Here is a 19,495-nt window from a genome sequence, read left to right on the forward strand (position 1 = left end):
TACTTTTATTTTAGTTACTTTTCTTGTTTATTTTTTTAAAATAACTATTATAATAATTAAAATTATACTTTAATAATTATTAAGATAGAAATGTGTATTAAATAATATTAAAATTTTAAATTAAATTAAATTATTATTAAATTTTTATTAAATTTTAAATCTCAAAATGAAATTTAGAAAATTTATATAAAAATTGTATAAATTTTAAAATCTATTAAAATGATGTAGGATAACTTTAATAAAAGAGAGAAAAAATTAGAAGGGTGTAGGTTGACTTTAATAAAAAAGAAAAAAAGTTAGAGGAGTGCAGAATCACTTTATGAAGAAAGAGAAAATATTAAAATAATATTAATTAAAGTTGAAATGGTAATTTTTGGAGGTGCAGGATGAAAGCTTGGAGGTGGAAGATGAAACACCCAATTTAGAGTAAAAATTTGGGTGTTGCTTCCTTCACCAAGTGTTTCTGAACCTTTCCACTATTTTTATTTATTTCAAAAATATTATTTATTTTTCTATTATTTTCTTTTATTTCAAAAGTATCTTACACTTTTCCGTTATCTTCAATGATCTTTGTTTTTTTCTTTTTGTATTAATAGAACATTCACATGGTTCAGATTTGAACTTGTGATATATTGTAAAGTATAGAGAAAACTTCATTAGTACTTCTACCACTTTCATTTTATAAACATAAAAATTAGATACAAATACAAAATAATAAAAATAATAATATTAATAGTAAATAATAATATATTATTATTATTATTAATATATATATATATATACAAACTCGAAAGAACTAAATAAATTTTTCCCGTTTCTTAATTCTTCTTCTTCTAGTTTTAGGATTTATATTAAAGTTTCCCTGAATTTTATATTTTGCAATATATAATAATTTCATATCTGAAGTATATAAATGTTTCATTAATGCATAGAAAGAAATCATGTAAACGTAGAAAGAAAAATCATGTAAATGCTTCATTATTGGTTGTGAAACATAGCTGAAAATTTTTTGGGTTTCCTTTTTTTTAGATAGCCTAACAAATTAACTTCTTAAAACATAGCTGAAACATTTTTACGAATTTTCCACTTTAATTTATTTAATTTAAAAATTTTAAATACAAGGATATATTTTTTAAAGGTAAAATATGTTTGTTTTAGTTTTTAATATTCTGATTTTAAGATATACTACTTTTGGTTCTCTATGTAGTACAGATGATAGTATTTAGACTGCATTTTAAAAATTAAAAGGAAAAAAAATTGAGAAATTAAAATTAAAATTTATTTGCATATAAGATATTTTAACGTAAGAAAGCTTTAATTAAAAAAATTATAATGTTATTTTAGATTTAAATTTAAGGATAAATTTTAATTTAACTTAAATTTAAAATATTTTTTGTGATATGATTAGTCTGCCGCCAGTAAATTATAGGTTGGAGTAAATCGAGTTAAATTCTTTTAAACAAAATTTCAACTTCAAATTTTAATGATAAAATAAATGTTTATTGAAGAAAAACTCCACGGAAAACGATCAATCAAATTACTTAAAAAAATAATAATTAAAGAATAAGTTTAATAAATAACTGAAAATACCTGTGTTTATTTTTTGTTTTTGTAAAAATTTATTAAATTATAGAATAATTTTTATTAAGAATAATTATAAAATAAATAAGTTGTTTAATTTCTTTTTGTTAAATATTTTTTATTATAAATACTTATTTGAATTTTAAAAATAATTGAAATTGTTAAATATAATGAAAATTAAATATGGAGTAGTCCTCCAAAGTGCGTCTAGCTTGCCCTTCACCATGACCAGTCTGATTGTCAGTCATGTCCTCCACTTCCTCATCAGATATAGGGAAGAAGGGTTGCTTAGGAATCACAGGTATGGGAGAAGTTTCTCTTGAAGCCCTGTTCTCTCTCTTTTCTTCTGTTATTGTTTCTTCGAGCTGTCTTCTCAACTTCAGGGTCAGAAAGAAGAGGCTCAGATGATATTGTGCTCTTAGTACGGATTACGTCCTGCATAGACTAGAAACAACAATACTAGAGCACAAAGTTAGCCAAAATTAACAAAAGATAAAAATTATTCATGGTGAAAAGAATATAAGAATAAAGCCTAAATTGGTTAAAGATCACACAAAAGTAAAGTGTTAACACCGAGTCTCCAGCAACGGCGCCAAAAACTTGTTAAGACTTTGGCAAGAATACCAAATAATTTCAAGTAATAAAACCGGTAAGACCAGATGTCGTTTCCCAATGAGACTCGTGTCACCAAACAATCATATAATTTCCAACTAACTTAGACTAAAGAATGATTCCTTTTAATGTGATTTAGTACAATAAAAATAAACATAGTGCATTAGTTGTAAATTGAACTTTTGGGGTTAAAACACTTGGAAATGGAATGATTAAAGATGATATGGATTGAAAATGTTGGAGAATGATTTTACGTACTACACTCTCATGCAAATGCACATTACTTCTTCTTCATTAAATTGTTCCTGCCAACCTACTAAGTTACTCAAACCTAATCCCTTGTTGGAGAGAGAACCTAGACTTACTCATTAAACTCCAATCCCTTGGAAAACCTAACAAGTTCATCCACATTAAGAAATGAGGTTTAAGACAATTAAAAGTCCAAGTTCTATGCCTAGATACAATTTCCTTTAGGTGTTTAGTCCAGTTCAAGGTTCACATAATATTTCCCAATATTAAGCAAACCAAAGAATCATGCTATGGTTGATCAAGTCACAACAAGCTTTAAGAGAAGGAAATAAACACTAACAATCAAATGAAAGAAGCTTATATTCATTCAAAACAAGTGCATTTACAAGAGAGTTTCATAGTTACGTCATTCCCTAACAAAATGAACTTAGCTCTCCATTGTCATGGAGAGCTTGAGCTTACAATGGAAGAAAATGGAAGAGATGGAGACCCAAGGAAGATGAATGAAGAGTTCCCACTGCCCAAAACTAGCTCCTAGAGGTCCAAAATGGTGTTTTCGTGCTTCAGCCGCTAAGAAGATGACACATTCGTTGCATGGTAGCTTTAAATAGGTTTAGGGTGCCACATCAACAAGTGTCGTGCTCAGGCCCCCTTCAAGGGCGCCCAAGTGCGAGAGTTGCGTGAAGACAGGCTCTCAGCCCCCTTTTAGGGTGCATAGGCGTGGGAACTACGAGGCCAAAGAAACTCAACCCCACTGGTGGGGCGCGCACGCGCGAGAACATCTTCATGTGCCTTATAATCAATTTCTTTTGCAGCTTTTCCTGGGTCCAGCTCTTGATAGTTTTGATGCTCATCCAATGCACACAAGTTGCCTACAAAATTGAAGAAATTAGTGATGAAAACCCCTAAGTGTAACCTAAACTAAACTTATTCACAAAGTTTGGTAAAAGAGAGGATTAAGCAGGTTTCAAGCTTCAAGAAAGTTGATTTGGTAAGAAAATTGCACCACAGAAATGGTAAGAATTATCGTTATTAATACATTTGCTATTTGGTTGTTTAACTTAGCTAAATTTTTGTTTTCTGTCTAGGCTACATTTTTTTGTTGGAGCCACGCAAGACCAGTTTTGCCTCCTCCCTAAGTCGCAGGGGAGTAAGTAGCTCTAGAGGTCCAGACCACCGGTCGACGTCTTCTAGCCAGGGTCCAACAGATGCAGGAAGGCGCAATTCTGCTCCCTTTGCCAACCAAGTAACTATTGTCAAGGCCTCTAACCGTGTGCCAGTTGTTAACTTGGAGCAATCTTCAGAAACGACGCCTACTGGGGTGGTCGTTCCGTTGGAGAAGAAGAGGAAAACAAAGTAGGGGGAGAAGTCTTCCTCCAAGAAAAGTCATCGAGAGGGAAGTGTGCCTCACCCCATCCCGGTCGGCGTCTTTGACCCAAAGTTCCACGCCACCTATCACGTGAACTTCCATGCAAGTTCCTCTCAACGTGCAGTCATCAAACCGATGTATGAGGGAGAGCTCTTAACCGCTGCGATGGAACTAACTACCCGAGGGGCCATGTTGACTTGGAGCCTATTTGAGCTCGTTAAACGTCGGGAGGCCCGCAATCTTCAATGGGAGCTAGATGAAGAGAAGAAGACTTTGGAGATGCTCCGTATCCGGCTGGAAGATTTGGTCGTTGATCACGCCGTGTGTGTCGAGCGACGATCTACCCTCCAAGCTGAATTGGATGAAGCTTATCGTCAGTTGACCAAGTCCGCCGAATCACTGAAGGTCACCTGGGCAAGGGATGACGCGCTACCTGAAGAGGTTGTCAAGCTGAAGGTCGAAGTCAGAAGACTGGGGAAAAAAGGGGATGAGTTGGCCATCCAAAGTGAAAGACTTTCCACTGAGCTAATCGGGGTGAAAAACTAGAGCCAAAAACTTACTCCGAACTAATCAAGGCAAACGAAAAGATCACCACTCTGAATACAAACGTGGTGATTGAACATGAGGAAGGCTTAAATAAGGCTATGCGCCAAGTGACTTTTCTCTTGTAGGTGGATCCTTTAGCCTCAGATTTGGATATCAACCAAGACGTGTTCGGTGGGCATATGATGTTGATCAACGAAGTTGAGGCCGCTCATGCTGATGATGGGGAGGATGATGGGGGTGAGGCCGAACATGCTGATGAGGAGGAGAATGAGGTCGTCGAGGATGTTTCGGTTGACGGAGATCCGGCCGACGAGGATGAATGAGCTATGGGAGCCCAAGTAGATTTTAGGCTTTTTGGTTAAGTTTTTTGTTCATTTTGTGTAATGATGTCGAACGTCAAACACTTAGGTTTAACGCGTGTTTGCGTCATCGACCAATTGGTATACTTTGGATCAACGCAATTTCTGCGCCTTTTGCTCGTATGAATATATTGTACCTCCGGTTGGCGTAGTTACACAAATGTTTGCTTTTGTTTGCCGAACGGGCAGAGTTTCTATTACGAATGTTTCATTTTAGTGTTAACATTGTTGACAAGATCCTGGTGGCATTGACCGCCCAACCAAGTTGATAGTGGTTCCCTAAGGGTATTCTCCGTTCATCAATTGGAAATTTATTAACTAGGCGGCAGTGGTTAAGAGGTTGAACTCACCGTTACCACGCGACCAAGTTGACGGTGATTCCCTAAGGGGATTCTCCGTTCATCAACTGGGAATTTATTGACCGGGTGACAATGGTTAAGAGATTGAACTCGACGTTCACCGCCCGGCCAAGTTGATAGTGATTCCTTTCGAAATTCCTCGCTCATCAACTTGGGTTTTATAGTCAGGCGGCAGTGGTTCTAAAAGTTAACTCGTCGTTCACCGCCCAACTAAGTTGACAGTGGTTCCTTTCGGAACTCTCCGTTTATAAATTTGGGTTTCAGTCTCTAATTATTTGTCATTGAATATTGTTCGAAATGTTGAGCCGAGAACATAAGTCCTGAGTATTGCATTAACCATACAAAAGAGAGAAATACAATACATGAAGTTTTAACTGAAATAAAATTTTAAATGAGAGGCGTTCCAAGTGTTTGGAATGAGCTGGTTGTCCGGGTGGGCAAGGCGGTACACTCCGTTTCCCAACGCTTCGGCAATCTTGAAGGACCCTTCCCATTTGGTTGCTAGCTTGCCATGGGACGTTGTTCGGCAAGCCTCTTTGGTCTTCTTCCACACCATAGCTCCTTCTTGAAAGCTTCGCGGTCAGACCTTAGTGTTGTACCTTCTCTTTACCATTCGTTTGCACGTTTCAGCCCTGAGTGCTGCTCGGTCTCGACATTCTTCTAGAGTCTCCAGTTCTATCTTCAACTTTTCCTCATTTAAGTTGATATCTTCTAATTGTCGTCGTAAGGAAGGTTCTCCTAGCTCGACCGAAAGCATGGCATCAATGTGGAGTACACCTATATGCCAACAAAAACCTCAGGGAGTTCATCCACCTAGGCACCTTTCCTCTCCCCAGCCTCCTTTTGAGCTTGGCGACTATCGCTTTGTTTACCGTTTCGGCTTGACCGTTCATCTGAGGGTGCTCAACCGAACTGGTGGCATGCTTGATACCGAACTCTTTATAAAACTCACCTAGTTTCTTATCGATAAACTATTGTCTGTTGTCTGTTACCATTGTCCACGGGGGACGAAACCGGCAAACTAGTTTCCACACAAACTTCTACACTTGTTGCATTGTGATGGTCGCCAATGCTTTAGCCTCCACCCACCTGGTGAAATAGTCGATTGTGACTAGGAGGAACTTCTTTTGTGCTCCTCTGGGGGGAAAGAGGTTGACGATGTCCATTCCCCACTAGGCGAACGGCCAGGGAGAGATGATACTATGAAGCTTGGTGGGAGAAGCGTGGAAGTCGTTGGCGTGGGCTTGACATGCGTTGCACCTCTGCACGAATAGTCGAACATCTTCTTCCATTGTGGGCCAGAAGTACCCGACTCTGATCGCTCAAGCTTTAAGGGTTCGACATCCGGTGTGAAAACCACAAATCCTATTATGTAACTCATCCAACACGTATTGGGATTCTTGCCCGAATAAACACTTAAGGAGAGGGGTGGAGAACCCCCTCCCATAAAGATCCCCTCCTATCAAGATGTATCGCACAATTTTCTTTGCGTCCACCGGATGGATGGTCTCCCCACTGTCCTGTTTGCTCATGAGTTTTTTTATTTCTACCCTCCAATCGTCTGTTTCCGTTGTAGTCGTAGTGAGGCATTCCATCAAAGGCTACAACAATACCTGCCGGATGATCGTGGTCAACTGCCCTCTTTCCTTACCTTTGCTGAGCTTGAAAAGCATGTTCGCCCAGGCGTTATCCTCACGGGGAATATGTTTGATTTCTATTTTGTGAAAAGTTTTAGCTAACGCTGAGGCTTTGTGGAAGTATCTTAGCAAGTGGTGGTCCTTGACCTGAAAGTCTCCATTCATTTGGCTGACCGCTAACTGCGAGTCAGTGCGACATGTCAAACAGCGGACACCCATGTCTTGTTCTGGTTCCAATCCTGCCATTGAAGCCTCATATTCCGCCTGGTTGTTGGACGCCTTGAACTTGAACACTAGAGAATGCTCCAACAAGAAACCATTCGGTCCTTTGAACACCACTCCAGCACCTTCGTTCATTCTTTCGTACGCTTAATCTATATATAAGTTCCACTCATCACTTGTGATTATCTGAGGGAGCTCTACTGTGAAGTCTACTAGGTGTTGTCCACTGACCGACCCCCTTGGTTAATAGCGTAACCCAAACACTGATAGTTTGACTGCCCATCCTACCATCCGCTTGAGTAGATCGGGCTTCCAAAGGATCTTTAAAATAGGATGGTCGGTCTTGACGACCACTTGGTGGCTCTGGAAGCACGGGCTGAGTCTTCTGGAGGTGTTGAGTAATGCCAAGGCTACCTTCACAATGTTTCGTTTGCGAGGTCGAGTCACTGCCAACACCTTCACAATTTGTCTTCTCGACTGTCTATCCACTCTTCTTCTCTCTCTCTCTTTTTGTTCCCGTCTGGAGATGTACCTACAAAAGATACTTCGATGCTTAGGTCAGTATAAGATTCGTACAGTAATCACAAATCAGTAATAAATGCACAATAAATGCGAACCACCTATCTCTTGCCTTTGACCCGTATTTATAGTTTTTGACATAAACCCATGATTAACGATGTCTTAACAATCGTCCCAATTACAGTCCATTACCATTAATCATTGTTTACTTTAATTATTGTGAGATTAGACTCTGCGTCGTCCGAGAGAGACTATCACCCACATTTTATGTGAGGGAATTATAATAAACCTTTAATGTGAAGACTGAAAGGTTACTGTTACCGCAAACCGGCTTCACCGACATTCCTAAGTCATGTGAGTCGTCCGACATGTCCAGTTATCCAGTACAATTATAATTATAATTAAAGAAATATAAAGCTCATTCTCATACCTCTTCCTCTTAAGAAACTTTTAACTCTTGATTTTTCAACCATAATACGGAATAGGACATTTTCTTGAGAATCTTGTTCTTGAGCCTTTGTTCATTCAACTCGTATACAGATTTTTCTATGAAGAGGTGGATACACGATGATTTTATAAATTTTTTCCCGTCCTCTTTAATTTTAGACTTTAACTAACAAAATAAAAGCAATAAATAAAAACTAATAAAAATATTGATTGTTTAATTTTAAAAAATTGAGTAAAAATAAAATCATAAAATATTTTATTTAAAAGTAAATAAATTGTTAATGAAAATGCCACTTTATTCTCACAACGTTACTTTTATTCCTTTTTCACTAATGGATAGTAGAAAATGAATAAATACTTAACCTTTATAAGCATTAAACTAAATTAACTAATAATTATTTCATAAATTTTATCTTAGATTTATTTTAGTTCTTAACAGGTTTGTAGTTATTTTTCTTATCATTAATAACTATAATTTAGATATAATTCATATAGTTAATGTTTATTTTGTTGAACTAAAAACTAGAACAAAATTTTTTATAACAAAAATTAACAACAAATAACTGTTAATATATAAATCATATTATATAATATTTAAAATGTATGATAAAATAATACATTTAAATTGTAAATCATAATTATAGAATCAAGATAGATTACTTTTACCGTCATAAATATTATAGTTAATTTTCTCATCACTATTTTTTTAAATTAAATTCAAATTTAAAGTATAAAAAGATGGTAAATTGAAAAAGATATCGTGTTAAGATAATTAAATATATGAAAGTGACAATAATTGCTTTATTAAACAACTCTAAAAATAATAAAATTATTCTATTTTTATAGATTTCTTAGAGATATTCTGACAAACAGATAAACAGTCATGAGGAGTTAAAAAATAGATAATAAAAAATTGTATGAATTTGTAAATCATTAAGAAAAAGAATAATTACTTTTTCATTTATTTTTTTAAATGGAATGCTCTCAATATCCGGTACTTGATCAATGTTGAATAAATAAAGAAGAAGATATTGAAAGATAAGAAAGAATATTTGTTTTTGATATTATATATTTGAAAAAGAGATAGAGATATTTAAATTACATAATATAGCCATAAAGAATAAAGAAATTAATAAGTAGATAAAGAAATTACAATAGATAAATATAAGATCTGATATAAAAAGATTGAAAATTTCATGAGATATTTGTTGAGATAAATTTAAATTTTAGAGTTTTATTAATAATTTTGTCTTATTAGTTTTGCTTATAACATAATATTTAGTTTGATTTTTAGAGATCAATAGGGCTAGTGTTAACACTCTGGTAAGTGTACTAAATCGTATCAAGTAATAATAAGTGGTAAGATCAAGTATCGTTTTCCTAAGAGACTCACGACAATAATGGATGGATGATGTTGATAATATGAGATGGGTTTGTTGCTAGGGTTCAGATTTCACCTAATCACTCTTATATATCTACTATTCTAATTAAATTCGTTTTATTATCAATGTCATGCAAACTTTCTAATCTACTCTAAATCTGATCTCTCGGCGAAAAGAGCCTATTACCAATTACTAGTTTACTATCTCTAGTCTCCCTAGTAATTACCAATGCATTAAATTACAGAAGCAAAAACAATTGATCGTCCTACTCCTATCTTAGGCAATATTTCTTAATCAAGAGAATTATAATCAGTTCGAGACTTCCCGGTACGTCTCCGTATCGACAAAATCAAGGATCATACAATCGAATGAGTTAAATGATGTATGCATTAACCTCAGAAAAGAAAACTCAAACAATTGATAATATAAGCATATGAATAAAATAAGAATTTCAATATAAGAGAGTTTAGAGGTTACATCTTTCCCCAGCAACAAATAAGGTTAGTTCTCCATCGTCATGGATAAACTAGGTGAATAATAGAATGAAAGAGATATAAACCCTAAAAAGGAGAAAAGGAGAGTTGTCACCATCTCCAAATCTACCCCCAAAGGGGTGAAAAGTGTGTTTATGTGTCTAAGCCATCAAAAGTTACAAACTCTAAAACGTTATGGCCTTTAAATAGGGTATAAAAATAACAGAAAACAAGTCTAAGCCCAAATAGATCATAAAACTCGCAGAAAACAGGTCTAAGCCTGCGTCCCCAGCGCTCAGCGCTAAAAAACGACACTCAGTGTCTTGCAGCACTGGCGCTCAACGCTCTGCTCAACATTATGGTCAACTGGTTGACTATTCTGGTTGACTGGTTGACTTTTTTGGTTGGCTGGTTGGCTTCTCTGGTTGACTGGTTGACTTTTCTGCATTCTATTTTACTTTTCTGCACTGCAACCCTTGATACTTCAACCCTTCTTTCAAATCATTCCAAAAACCTACAAAATCAAGGGAATTTATTGATAAAATCATAAAACATGTCCCCAACTCTCTTATTCACAAAACTAAAGAAAAATCATGATTCCAAGCAAGTTTATAAGTCAACAATGGTGCATTTGATATCAAAATTAAGTATGAAAATAACGGTTAGTAGAAAACAAAAGTGTGTTTCTGTGTCTAAGCCATCAAAAGATACAAACCCTAAAACGTTTGTTAGGGCAAATCGACAAGTGTACCGAGTCGCACAAGTAATATAAAATGATAAGACCAAGTATCGTATCCTAGAGGACTCCCAGTACTGAACAATTGTGTGAAAACAAGATTAATTAAGACTCAAAATAAAAGAGATCATGGGTTGTATTGCAAAAATAATAAAATAAAACAAAATAAAATTGATTAGTGGCAAAAGAGCACAAAGATGAATGGAGGTTGATTGATATGAGATGGGTATGTTGTTGGGGTTAGATTTCACCAAGTTCCCTCTCATGTATATAAGAATTCTTCTTTATTCATTAATACAAACGTCCCTCACTAAAACACTTAAACCCGATGTCTCGGTAAATAAGCTTGTCTCTAATTACCAGTTCATACAATTCCTAGCATTCATGGTAAAAAGATGTGAAGATCAATAGGTTAAGATGACTAAGACCCATACCCTCATGTCTGAGCAATATAACCCTTAGGAGTAATTTAACAAGGACCTGAATTGAAAGGAACCTGTCGGCACTCATGCAACTCACAAATCATGCTATTGTATAAGTAAGCAATAAGAACAAATAAATTACTCTAACAATTAATGAAAAAATCATATAGAATTAAGAATTAATTCAAATACATGAGAGTTTACAAGGTTACATCATTCCCCAACAATAAATAGAAAGTAGTTCCCCATAGACATGAGGGAACCTACGAACAATGGAAGAAAAGAAGGAGAATGAAAGACTAAGAATTGACTAGGAGTGTATTTCTATGCTCTCTTCTGCCAGGGATGCAAAACCTAGAGCCCTAGGGTCCTTTAAATAGTGTCAGACGCGTCCCAAAGTGCAGTCCGGTCCGAAAGAATCAAATCAGAGCAGAAACAGAGCCCGATCCAAGTGATGTATTGCCCAGGCGTCGTAGGGAGCTCGCCTGGGCGAGATTTGAGGGGCATGTTGGGCTTGGGCGTCAGATTTGGATGCCCAAGCTTCTAGCGTTCGTCGCTAGGGCGTTGGGGCCACCGCCCGGGCGACCAGCGGTGATTCTGCTCGCGCAGTTTTCTCGTTCCTGTCGCTCGGGCTTCGCGTTTTCCCTCTTCTTGGTGCCTTTTTGACCCCTCTTGAGCTCCATCTTCTTGGCTTTTCACTTCTTCTTCCAGTATTGTTTCAATCTCTGTCAAAACAAGGGGAATTTGTTAGAAAACTGTTGAAATCAACCTCAACTCTCTTATTCACACAATTTATTGAAAACACATGAGTCCAAGCAAGTTTCTAAGTGAAAAAGGGTGCTTTTAGTATCAAAATCACATAGCAAATAACAGTGTTTTAAACCGTTACCAGTTTTGGCCTTTAAATAGGGCATAAAAATCGCAGAAAACAGGTCCAAGCCCACGTCCCCAGCGCTCAACACTCAAAAACGGTGCTCAGCGCCCAAAACTACCGCTCAACGCTCTGGTCAACATTATGGTCAACTAGTTGACTTTTCTAGTTGACTGATTGACTTTTCTGGTTGACTAGTTGACTTTTCTGGTTGATTGGTTGACTTTTCTGCATTTTATTTTACTTTTCTGCACTGCAACCCATGATACTTCAACCCTTCTTTCAAATCATTGCAAAAACCTACAAAATTAAGGGAATTTATTGATAAAATCATAAAACATGTCCTCAACTCTCTTATTCACAAAACTAAAGAAAAATCATGATTCCAAGCAAGTTTGTAAGTCAACAAGGGTGCATTTGATATCAAAATTAAGTATGAAAATAACGGTTTTTAAACCGTTATCAGATAGGTAGTTAGATTTTTTGTTTATTTAGGTACACTATTATTTTATGATAGAGTAAGTAAATTTTATTTTTAAGATAGTTAATATTTATTTTCAGTTTTTATTTTTATTCCAGTAATATTCTAAGTGCCATGACTTTTGAAAGACCTTCAATTATCAATAGTAGACTCAATTTTAGAAAAATATATTTTAATATCATGATTCGTATTCCTGGTTTGGTGGTGCCTCTATTGTTGGCATCATTTGTGTCCTACTATGTTTTAGTCTCCATAGATGCAACTGCATCTGCAACACATGTGGTGCTGAGTTGCATAACAGGATTCCTTAGTTGGTATTACATATTTTTATCGTTCATATGCGGTTGTAGAGAAATGTTTATATCAGATTCAAATGATGATGAAGAAGAAGTTGGAGACGTTACGACTGATGAATTAATAAGGGAGTTTAAAGAAATCATACATTATTATCGAGAAAGCCATGACAGTCGTGCCTTCTCATAAAAGCTTCTGTGAGGACTAAAGGAAGGAATCTCAATTTGATCACTTTGTTTATTGGAAGAGTTTAGGAATGTAGACTTCATTCAACCATTTGGAGTATGTATTTATGAATTTCATTTCTTATACATTAAGCGTTGGCTGTTCAATAAAAACATTTCAGAACCACTTTGTTGTCAGAAGTTATCAATTCTAGATCATCATAATCTCATGTTTATGTTTTTTATATAATTCTTTAAAAAGTGAAATCACAAATAAAACTTCTTATATGTACAAAATATATAGGACTCGTGAGTGTTAGATTTTAAAAATAAAAAACTAGAATGGTTGATGTAAAATCTAATAGCATGGATTCTTAGACTTTTTTTTTTCCTATACTTTTATAAAAGAGAATGAATTTTGTGTAATGAATTAGTGCTAATGAAAAATGAGTTTTAAATTTAAGTTTCATAAATGATTAAAATGACGAAAAACATGTGAAAATTACTAAAAAAATATTATTTTGAAACCATGTAGATATAAATGGCTTTATAAATTGTTTTAACGAGAAAGTATGAAATTATTGGAGAAGATAATATTATTAAAGAAGAGAAAAGGAAAAATGTAAGATGTGAATCAATTTAAGAAATCAATACAATTTAACTTTGTGTATTGAAAATTTAATATTTTTTAACTAAACAATATAGAAAAGATAAAAAAATTAACACATGTCTTATAAAAAAGTTAAAATAATTTTTTAAAGTCTCATAAAATCTAATTTAATTGTATTTTATTTACTTTTCAACTTAAAAATATTTATTATTTATTATTGAATTATATTTTTAAAATAAAAAATGTTTTCAATGAGAAAATTATATTTATAACCTCATGTCTTAATTAAAATCCACTTCTTAAATTATTAGGTTAGTATATTTCAATAAAAATGTTGTTTGACATTCAATTCCTATCATTATAAATTCTGAATAAATGAATGTTATTTTCTTGGGGTCATGATTTGGTGTTCAACCACAAATTTCAACTAAAAAGTATAATTTTGGTGGATTCTCCCAAGATATACAAATCCAATATTCTGTCCTTATGAACTAATGCCACTATTTTTACCTTTCGACTACAAATTACTGTTATGTTGTCCGAAGGACTAATTTTGTTTTTATTAGGAAAATGAACACTCAGATGGTGTCACATTTATTTCTAGAGCTTCAAAACTAACATATTATAACTTCAAAGATTTAACTAAAAGATAATACATTTAAAAGATAATACATTTAGTAATACCCACCTACAATTAATAAAAAAAAATTAAACATGGAAACTTAATTAAGGAAATATAAAAATGATGAATTTTTAATAAACTCAAACTTTTTTTTAATAAAGCTTCAATTGAAATTACTCAAATTTCATATGAAGTTGAAATTTAATTAAACTTACAAAATTTTACAAGAGTATTTTTTATATATAAATTTAATCTTCTTTTTGTTTAATTTTTTAGTATTTTTAAAATTTTACTTTTACTGTTTAGATTTTGAAAGTAATATACTTTTAGTTCCCTGTCTATCTCTGAAGAGGAAATAATGAACAACATTTATATAATTTATAAAGATTAAATATGAAATAAAATTAAATAGATTAAAATTTCGAAAATTAAAAACATAATTCTGGTTTCCTAGAATCGGTATCAGTGTAGTAACTAATTGTGTCGTATGTAATTATCAATTGTTACACTCACTTACATGTTAACCTTGGTTTTTAGTTAATGAAATTATAAATTAATATAAATTAAGTATTTCTTTATAAACAAAATTAATTATTTGCAAGGAAAAACACTTCTTTGAACCTATTTAATTTATCATGTGTCACACCTCATTTAAATCCTTTCTTTAGTGGAGACAAGTGTCACGTCTCTCTAAGTTTTTCTAGAATAATGGAAGACACTTGTCACACTTTTTCAGATTTTCCATAACAGTGGAAGATAATTATTATTTTTTAACTCCTAAAAATAAATCGTAGTTTTCCATCGTATCTCTTTTTTCTTATATTTTGTTAGTTAAATAATAAGTCAAAGTTAAACAAAATTACGGGTGACATATTTCGGATACAGTTTTCAAAACAAATTAATGAACTATTTAGTTTTTATTTTATTTTTTTATTTTTCACTATCTAATCCCAAAATAATCGGAGTGTTGTAAATCATTATTGAATTACAACAGCTAACTTTATACTAGTTGATACATACTTTTTATGATAAGAAATTACGTTTGTAAAATATAACAAATAATTATTAATTACTTCATTACTTTAATATATTGTGTACTAAATTAATATAATCAATTTTAGAAGTAACAAAATTGGCTCGTTTTGACTTAATCTACCATTGATATGTTAAATATAGATTGGGCAGGTTGTATGTTATTTTTTTTTAACAATTTTTAGGGTGAGGTTTTAAAAATTGAAATCTTTTAACGCATATAAATGAACACATACCCAAAATCTAAGGAGGGTTATTATTATCATCAATCTTCAACCATTCATTTAATATTAGTTTTGATGGTTTAATGTCATAATAATATTTTTTTTATTCTTTTAGATTGGTTTTAGATTTGATTTAATTTAATAATTAGTTAAAAAATGGTTATCTTATAACTCTTTTAAAATATTGTTTTCAAATTGAGTTTAACTTTAAAAAAACGAATTATATTTCAAACCAAATTAAGAAACTAATTAGTTTTAATATTTTTTTTACGAAAAACAAATCTTATTTAGATAATTGTGAGGCCCAAAATAGAGAAAAAAAGCTACCTAACTTGCGAATAAAAAAAAAGCATTTTAATGGTCAATTAACTTTATTTTTAATTATCCATTAATAAATAGAGTTTTACTGATTCTAAATTTATGATTTTTTAACCAAAATCAATAGAGTTTTATGGGTTCTCAACTCGCTTTAGGATTGGCGTACATGTTCTATTATAAATAGAGAACTATATGTGTATTGAATATAAGAGAGTTTTCACTATATTCAGCTTGGTATCAGGTCGATCCCGTTGTCCCACCTGACACTGTCCACCGTTGGCAGTTTCGTCCATCTAAACCCTTAGGGTTTTCTTGTTCCTCGATAGTATGATTCGTCTTTTTCAAAAATGGTGTCTAGCAATACTCTTTCCTTCTCTAGAAGTCCATCGATTACCTTCGTGAAGCTAAATGGAAAAAATTATCTATCATGGTCTGCTGCCGTTGAAATGTGGTTCCTTGGTTAAGGACTTTATGACCACCTTGAGATGGAAGCCATGTGCCTACTGAAAAGGCTTATCAGTGGAAACAAGTAGATTTCCAGTTGTGTGCCCTATTATGTCAATCAGTGGAACCCAAACTTCTTATATTTCTGAGGGTTTTCAAAACTTGTCACTCCTTTTGGAAGAAAGCTCAAAGCATTTATGCCAACGATATTCAACGTCTCTATGACATTGTGAACAAGCTTGCATCTCTTAAAATGGTAGACCATGATATGGCGTCCTTCATAGCTGAAGCCCAATCTATCGTAGAAGAACTCTGGATGTTTTTGGAAGCAGACCCATTAGAGGATATAAAAAAGAAACTAGACAAATATTACATGGTGTTGATCCTTCGTGCCCTACATCCCGATTTTGATCATCTTAGAGATCAACTTCTGACTAGTCATTAGGTCCCCTCCATGGAAACATTGACCACTCGCCTTCTCCGTGTCCCGGTACCTCAAATTCAGGAAGTGCATGAACAAGCGGAACCATCTGTCATGGTTGTCGCACGAGGAAGAGGAGGACGTGGCACAAGAGGAGGGGGACGAGTAGGTCGAGGACGTCCTCAATGCATATACTGTAAAAGGATGGGTCACACTCAAGAGAATTGATATTCCTTACATGGTTTCCCTTCCAAGACTGCCAATATTTCGAAGACTGAAACTTCCACTCTGAAGACTAAAACTTCCACTTCTAAGTTCACCGAGGATGAATATCATGAATATTTAAGGTTAAAGTCCATCAGCTTGGCAAAACCATCTCAATCTCCCAGTACATCTACAGCCTGCATTTCTCAATCCATGGAAGGTCAAAATTCATGGGTAATTGACTCAGGTGCTTCTGATCACATTTCTGGTAATACCTCTTTTGTTCTCATCTATTTCTTTTCGAGAAAAACCTCATTTGATAATCCTTGCAAATGGATCTAAAACTTCCTCTAAAGGAGTCGGTCATGTTTCCTTATCTCCCTTCCTCAATCTCAACTTTGTCCTTTTAATTTAATTTCCCCAAGCCATAACCTTTGACCATAAATCTTTTGTTATATAGGAGCGTGGTTCGGGGAGACAGATTGAAGAAGGATACGAAGCTGGCGGATTATACGATTATGGATCTCGTCCAAGGGTGTCCTGTGTTGCTACTCCTAATCCTAAAGTGCTACATGATCGACTTGGCCATCCTCATTTGTCCAAATTAAAAAAGAAGTGTCCTGAACTTAGTGATCTCCAAACCTTAGAATGTGAGTCATGTCAATTAGGGAAACATATTCGATCTTCCTTTCCTAAAAGGTCTCACTCAATATGTAATTCTAGTTTTTCCATCATTCATTCTGATATATGGGGACCTAGTTTTATCTCCTCCTTTGGTTTTAGATACTTTGTTACCTTTATTATAATATTCAATATGTACTTGGGTTTATCTTATGAAAAATCGTTCTGAATTATTAACTATCTTTACATCTTTTTTGAATGAAATCAAGAATCAATTTGGTCAAGTAATCAAAATATTAAGAAGTAATAATGCAAAAGAGTATTTCTCATCCTCCTTTTCTGCCATCTTTAGTTCCCATGGTATCTTACATCAATCTACTTGTCCTTATACACCACAGCAACATGTGTCAACACTCAATTTTGTCCGGATAGTGGAAAATGTGTTTTTATTGGCTTTGTATTGTTTTCCTGTTATTTTATTTTACTTTATTGTTTTATTCTATTTTAATTTTTGCTTTTAATTCAATTTCTATTTTATTTCTTATATACATTTTGTTTTAATAAGAGTTAATTAATCAAAATAATTGAAAAATTAAAAATAAAATTAAAAATAAAATAAAATTGAAATAAAAAATTGAAAATAAAAAAAAGAAGAAAATAAAAAACGTGGAAGAGGTGGTGTGTGTGGAGGGGGCGTGTCGAAAAGGGGGAGACAAGATTGGTTAAAAAATTAAAAATAAAATTAAAAATAAAATAAAATTGAAATAAAAAAATTGAAAATAAAAAAAAGAAGAAAATAAAAAACGTGGAAGAGGTGGTGTGTGTGGAGGGGGCATGTCGAAAAGGGGGAGAGAAGATTGGTTAGAGTGAATTTTCATTGGGATTGGAGAGAGGAAAAAAAACGATTAGAGGATTTTGGAAAGTTAGAGAGCATCAAGAGGGTGAAACTGAGGAAAGGAAGGGAAACGGATTAACCAGGCAGAGGAAGAAGTGATCAGAGGAGTCATTTGGATTGTAGCTGTCACCGGCGACAATAGAGGATAAGCCAGAACTCCGAGAGGTAAATTTCGTTCACTTGTTTCTGTGATGAAGGTTTCCATACTATACTGTATTTTTCATCTTTTTAAGCTTAATGTTGCTCTGTTGAATATGGAAGTGTGGTGAGTGTTGTGCTTTTGTTCTCCATCATCACCCAATATTTTAGTTCTCTGCCATACTTCGTCTACCCTCCGACATCCAAAGCCATCAATTGACATCTCATTCGGCCATTGTCCTGTTTTTAATATTTACTTATAGTTTTTATTGAGCACGAAAACAGAACAGACAAAAGCAAATTCAAACAATCCCTCCACCCCTCATACCCATCAACACCATTACCCCCACAATCTCACCCTATACACTACAACACAGAAAAATCCTCTTTCTCTTTATGACCGAACGCCCTTTACCTGCAAGAAAAGAAGCCAACCAAATATCCAAACACGAGCCATAGAAACAAGAACCATAACCCAAAACAGGGACCAATTTCCAGCACTCACACTCAGGTTCATATTCTATGAAAGAATTGCCACTCTATCGGCCACCATCGCCTTCAACTGTTCAACATCATTCTTCCTTTTCGTTCTTTCTTATCAAATCCACAAAGAAGCAAAGCAGGGGAGGGAATAAGGTCCTCTTCACTGACAATTTGGTGTTTGCAATTCGCGGTTGAGAGTCGCCGTGGTGGTGCCGCCGTTGATGGCTTGATGCTTCAGATAAGGCGAAGAAGACGCGTGAAGATGGTGGTTGCAGCGCCTCGAATGATGGACGTTGCGGTACGGTGGCCAGCAGAAGGTGGCAGTCGGCGTCGCGGTGGCTGCCGGAGCGGTGGCCGTTTGGATACAAGAGTGTCGTTTGGTCGGCGGAAGATGGAGGAGACGTCTTCTACTCTTGGGAGAGAAGTCTGAGGATGGGTTTGGAGTTCTTTTCGAATGAGAACCTCCTAGAGGGTTTGGGGGTGAGAAAACCCTAGGGTTTCTGAAGAGGGGGATTGGGCCTGGGTCTGTTTTTGTTTTTTTTTTTTATTTTTTTTTATTTTATTTTATATTTCTTTTAGTTTTTTTATTATTCCTTCTGCACCCCCGGTTTTTGCCATTTGGCATCCTACCAGTATTCATTTGGGCCCATATCAGGCCAGACCAAAGAGGTTCCACTTTGCAGACTTATTTTACTTTCCATCACCCCCTTTTCCTTTTGGGCTTGGACCTGGTTCTGTTTTAAGTTTTTTTTTTTTTTTT

This window comes from Vigna radiata, chromosome 11 (assembly GCF_000741045.1).
Source record: "Vigna radiata var. radiata cultivar VC1973A chromosome 11, Vradiata_ver6, whole genome shotgun sequence".
Taxonomy (NCBI): Eukaryota; Viridiplantae; Streptophyta; class Magnoliopsida; order Fabales; family Fabaceae; genus Vigna; species Vigna radiata.